The 6,092-nt window shown below is 33.9% G+C and overlaps 1 protein-coding gene across 1 annotated transcript in view; it reads left to right on the top strand.

Moving 5' to 3' along the window:
• Nucleotides 1–2,723: 2,723 nt before the first annotated feature.
• Nucleotides 2,724–6,092, top strand: part of apbb1ip (amyloid beta precursor protein binding family B member 1 interacting protein) — a 40,458-nt gene continuing 37,089 nt past the window's right edge. The window contains 1 exon segment of the mRNA NM_200634.2: nt 2,724–2,848. The gene's annotated coding sequence lies outside the window, so the exon portion shown is untranslated.

Below are 6,092 nucleotides of genomic sequence, written 5' to 3'. Positions count from 1 at the left end.
AAACATAAATGTACTGTACATTTATGAACATATATTTAAATGGATATTTCTAATATATTAAAATACAACACAAACAACTGAAGTAATGCGCAGAAAATCGGTCAAAACACCAAAAACAAAAAATCTTCAACACGTCATTAAAGTTTTCAAATAAGCCTAAAAGACTTGATTAGCTGCATCAGGTGCATTTAATCAAAGTTGAATCTAAAATGCATCTCCGGTAAATGGATATCCAGATGCATTAAATATCATGTAACCCTTAATGCATTGTTAAGCAGAATACTTTTTTTATTTGTGACGTGTATATAGGCTAGGGCGATTTTTTTCGATTAATTCGAATTTATTTTTTGAAGACGATTTAATTTTATATTACATCGAGAAATCGCGATTTTATTAAAAAAAATATCTATAAAAAATAAATAAAAATTAATTTGATACATTATAATAGCACCAATACGCTTTGGTTCACTCTCTGTATGAAACAGGTCGCACACCAGAAGCGCCCCACGCAGCGCTATGGATTTTCTTAGTTCGAACCGCGCTGATATTTTGGTTTGAACACGGGCAGAGGTGAGCAGCTGTAACAATGAAAAGCGAAAGTACCCGCCCCCATGACGTAATTTAGCGGACCTAGTTGAACACCAGATAGATCAGGCAGCATAATACAGAGAGTGCTGCAAAGCGCATGAAATGATCGGTATTTAAAAGGTGGAAAAAAAGAAAAATACATTAAATATATTATTTTATATTAGACACAGATCTGGGGCCTCATGTATCAATGCTGCGTACGCACAAAAACTTTGCGTACGCCAGGTTTCACGCTCAGAATCGCTCACGTTTGGATTTACTAACAATGAACTGAACGTGGGAATGTGCGCACCTTCACGGCAGCTTTCTGGCAGGCGTACGCACATTTTTTGTGCGTGTCTGTTTTATTTCCATTGGCGACTCCTAGAGGCAGTTGTGTTAAATTGCTCTCTACAAAGTGTCTGAGCCTTGCAATGGCAGCTGTATGAGACGGGTTCAGCAGGTATATAAGGTTTCCATACCATACATTTGACCAGCTAAACATTAAAGCACAATTTGCAGCAGTCGCCTGTTTTCCCAATGTAATCTGAGCGATCTACCGCACGCACATTGCTATAAAGACACTATCTGAAGATAAATTTGCATGCGTGAATCAGAAACATTTCCATTCAATAAATGTGCAAATAAAATATGATGCTTATTGATATGAACTTATTGATGATTCCTACTTGTCTTTTTCGTGATAAATAGTTGGCAAAATCTGATATGTAGCGGGGAAAAAAGAAGAAAGAGTTCATCAGACGCTGGATTCGAGCCGAGATCATGCTCGAACGTATCAATTCTTGATCACAAGCGTCTTACGAGTAGCGCCACTGAGACTGTTAAGCATTCTGCAACATTTTACAGATATAAACCAGACTATTTCTTTTTTAAATGCACTCAGTGCGATGTTCAGACCCAACTGTGTTAACCGTATCAGCTAAACTCTCCCACTCTATTTTTTTCTTTTGTTGTTAATTCCGGAGAACAAACTTGCAAATAACACCGCTTTTCTCCGGTCTACCTCCGAAAGCAGCACCTCCATTTCACATTCTGTTCAAAGTTTCTCTTTTTGCTTGCTTTTGCCGTTGCTTTTTCGTTGGGTTTTGCCATTAGCATAGTCATTAGCATATTCATACGGGGGAGGAGGCAGGGAGGGGTTTTGTGCTCGTGCATGTTGCGCTCAGTTTCACGTTCATTCAGATGTACAAAAGAATATGCGTGAGATTCGGCGTACTCAGTGTTTCGTACATCTGAATTTTTTTCTGCGTACGCACATTTACAGCTTTGTGCGTACGCAATGTTTTAGTAAGATTTCCACGCAAGTCTTCGTACATGAGGCCCCTGGTGAGAGAGAAAAGGATTGGCGTCATACCGCCCCCTAGCGTTTATTTTAAAGATGAAATGCAGCCATATGTACTTCTGGCTATTTAATGCATGTTCTCCAAAAATGTATACGGGGCTACAGGGGTTTTCAGAATGAGCCTATGTTGAAAAGTTTTGTAAATCCAATGAATATTTTTCTTAGTGTGGTATTATAGCTGGTGGTCAAAAGTTGTACCTTAAGTGTGTACAGCCTTGATGAAAAATCTGAAAATAGAAAATAGTTTTTTCTATTTTTTTCTAATATTATTGGGTTGATTTAAAAAAAAAAAAGTCACCAAACTTAAAATTGAAATAAAAAATCTGGTATTAAAATGGTCATGGTTCAAAATATTTTAACCAGTAAGTCTAAAGAAGGGTTAAAGGGTCACAGATGTGTGCTAACTACATAAATAAATATTGCACATATTTACTTCATGTGGCTTTTCTACTAAAACCTTAATTAATTGAACGCATTTCATTCAAGCATGCAATTGTCTTTGCGACAACAGCAGCAGCAACTTCATAATGTTGAAATGTGTTTCATCACAATACTGGCAAAGAGCAAACACCCATAACAATGGCATTAATCACTAACCGAGAGAAACCCTCATCAATCATTGACCAAACCGTAATCTAGGGAGAAATGATAGCCTAGCTCTGGTTGATCTACTCAATCTCAGCAGTGCACTTGTGTGTCTTCTGTGCCGCATCTGATGGAATGCAGAGACAGGTTTAGACCTGAACTTCCGTGTGAGGCAGGAAGTACAGCCGGGTGTCAGTGACTAACATTCAGTGCTACAGCTCAGCGCTGCATGTCAGTTGGGTGGTGTCCACCGTTAAACAGGAAAGAGGCATTTTGCTCAAAACGGATTTATGACCCCATCACCTACTTATTAAAGCGGCCAGATAACCCAAGGTAAGTGATGATTTTTTTATTTATTTGTTGTGTTATTTATTTATTAGTAGTGTTGGCTATGACTGGGTTCATGCTGTTGATTTTGTTCAAAAATATCTGCTACATCTGACAATAATCAAGTAACAAGATGAAATTGTGGTAATATTGTAAAATCCTTAAAGCATAAGACCTGCTAAATTAATGAATAATTTTCTGACTTTACTGATAAGAAGTTAGTTCAGTGAATGCAAAGTTGGTTATGTATTTACTGATTAAGTGAATGAGTATTTTTGATAGTTGATTATGGTCCAGACATCAAGATGACCAAACAATTTGTTGTCTAAATGGGATCTGAGATCAGAATTTTTATTCTAGCTGGATTATTTGCTAATTAAAGCTATGGTTCACACAATAATAAAATTTAAAATTAATAATAATAACTCACTATTTACTCTCCCTCAACTGGTTTTTATGAGTTGCTTTCCTGTTCAACACAAATAAAAAAAGACATTTTGAAAAATGTTGAAAGCTATTGGCGTCCATTGTAGGAAAAGCAAATACTATGGAAGTCAATGGCTACAGGTTTCCAGCATTCTTCCAAATATAATCTCCTGTGTTCAACATAACAATGAAATTCAAAGAGGTTTAGAACAAGGGTGAGTATATGATGACAGATTTGCCAATTTTTGAGTGAACTATCCCTTAAACTCGTAGAACTGTGAAAGACTTGTGTATTTTCATTAAAACAGTACATAAAACAAATAACACTGCACTAATGCAAGTCGTGTATTATCATTTGCAAAAAAGAAAGAAAAATAAATACTTATTTAGTCTAATAATGAGCTAATTTAAAGTCTGACTTTAGTTTTATTGATCTTTAATGTCAAACAAGATCACACTAAACAATAAGAATTCATTTGTATTTACTAACACAAACTAATAATGATCACTTGTACTGTAAAACATTTATTATTCATAGTTAAGCATTATTAAAATGCTTGCTAACATTGGCTACTGGTAATACTAACAGTAATAATGCTAATACTAATAAGCTAACACTTTAGTTTAGGTCACAAATCATGCTATTAACTACTGGCTTATTACCTGTCTATTATTAAAATGTTAACTGTTTATGAGTAGTTATAAAGTATGATCTTATTCTACATCCCTAATCCCACCCAAAACCTAAACCCAACTTCTACCTTGTTAACCAATAATAAACAGGTAATTAGTAGTTTTATTAACCTAGTAGTAGTTTTTTTAAAACCGTGAATTGTGACCTAAACTAAAGTGTTTCCACTAATAATTATACTAATAGTTAATAATGCTATTATTTAATGCACTGTGAGTTAACAAGAACGAATAACTTTATTTCCATTAGCATTGACAGATCTAAATAAATAGTGTAACACATGTACTGTTCATGTTTGTTGATACATTAACTAATATGACCTTATTGTAAAGTGTTAGCAACAAAACATATATCTGTTATCATTTTGCTTAATTTTTTTCCAAAAAAATAATAACTTTTAAACAAAAACTGTACTATACCAATACTTCAACAATTCAATGCAATGTCAATTTTAAAGAATCTAGACTATTCATGTTGAAATCGATTCCTTAAATAATACATTTTAATAAGTATGTCACAGTGTGAAAGCAAATTGAGTTTGTGATGTCATCTCTTGTTGACTTTGCAACCCAAGCTCATTCTGGCTTGCAAACAGTGGAGTGAAGTCACAAATTACAAACACTCAAATTACTTTAATTGATTAGTTTTTCATCAGAAATTGTACTTTACTAAGCAGTAAAAATTGTATCATAGTTAAAATGTTTACTTTTACTTATCCTTTTCAGTGCTGTATTGGTTCTTTTACTCCACTATTTTCCTTCAACCTGCAGTCACTACTTAATTTTTTTCTTGTCCATGGTGATTGGCTAAAATAATAATAAAATCCTGCGATTCCTGTCCAATCAAATCAAATAATACAGAACAAAATCAAAACACAAGACACAAAATTATTACAGACAATGAGCGAGAGACGTTTAGATGCAAGTTTCCATCCAAAAATGCGAATTAAATTTATGCGCAAAGCTAGAATATCCAACACAATCTCACAGCAATTCGTAACTTTTTGATTTAGTGGCTAATTTGGATTAATTTTTAGGATCTAATTCATACAATTTAGTATGATTTGCTCATCCCCCAATGACGGTTGTGTTTAGGGGTGGGGTTAGGTGCCACGCCTCCTTTTTAAAATCGTACAATTTTGTCTGGCTGAACTCGTACGAATTCATATGACTTAGCCACTAAACTGGCAAAACGTAAAATGCTTACATTTTCTCATTTAACATTTACTCACATTTCACTTGCTGTTTGGCTTGTCTAAACCTGAATTATGTGCTTAGCTGTTTGCTATCATCATTTCTATCTGCTATATTATCATCATCAGTAATTATGCATATCTAATTTAAAATAATGCATGCTGTCAGTATTCTACATTAGCAAATAACAACCATTTGCACAGTAATGACTGTAGTAAGTTCATTTTCCATTAAAAAAAAGCACATTTTAGCCTCAAAGCTTCGTTTTTGTGCCACCAGATGTACTTTCTTATGATAACGAGGGTTAGTGTTTCAAGTATAACAGCTCACACGTTAAATTATAGCCAGACCGTGACAGACATCATAGTACGGCACACCGGCTGAGCTAAAACACTGTGCCCGAGTGTTTGATGAAGAAACAAACAGGAGACTGTGTTTCTATCAGGTTACCCCAAAGTCAACAGCCTGTCTGGTGCTTTAATGACTGTTTTTCACAGACTAAAATAACTACTAAGGAATGATAGCATCTGAGCCGTTTTAAAAACATTACCGCAGCAACATTATAGCCATTCAGATCACTGGGAATATCAACTTGACTTACTGCCTTTTTGAATCATGGACTGCTGCATATACAGTGCATAATTGAGTGCACCCCATTTTTTATATATATATATATATATATATATATATATATTTTTTTTTTTTTTTTTTTTTTTTTAATATATATATATATATACTAGTGTTTCAGTGAATATTGGCAATGCATTTTGGTGCATTAAACATAACAGATTTATTAAACAGATATATTTATTAAAATAATATTTTAGTTACCGAACATATACAGAAATTGAAAGGTAATACAATTAAATTCAAGCAAAAGATGTACAACCTACAATTTTTTAACTAAATCTTTCAATTTTTTTGCTTCTCTTGATTTTTT

Source organism: Danio rerio, chromosome 24 (assembly GCF_052040795.2).
Source record: "Danio rerio strain M-AB ecotype USA chromosome 24, GRCz13ab, whole genome shotgun sequence".
NCBI classification, from domain to species: Eukaryota; Metazoa; Chordata; class Actinopteri; order Cypriniformes; family Danionidae; genus Danio; species Danio rerio.
Note: the sequence above shows the minus strand (reverse complement) of the source record. Positions and strands in the feature narration are given on the sequence as shown.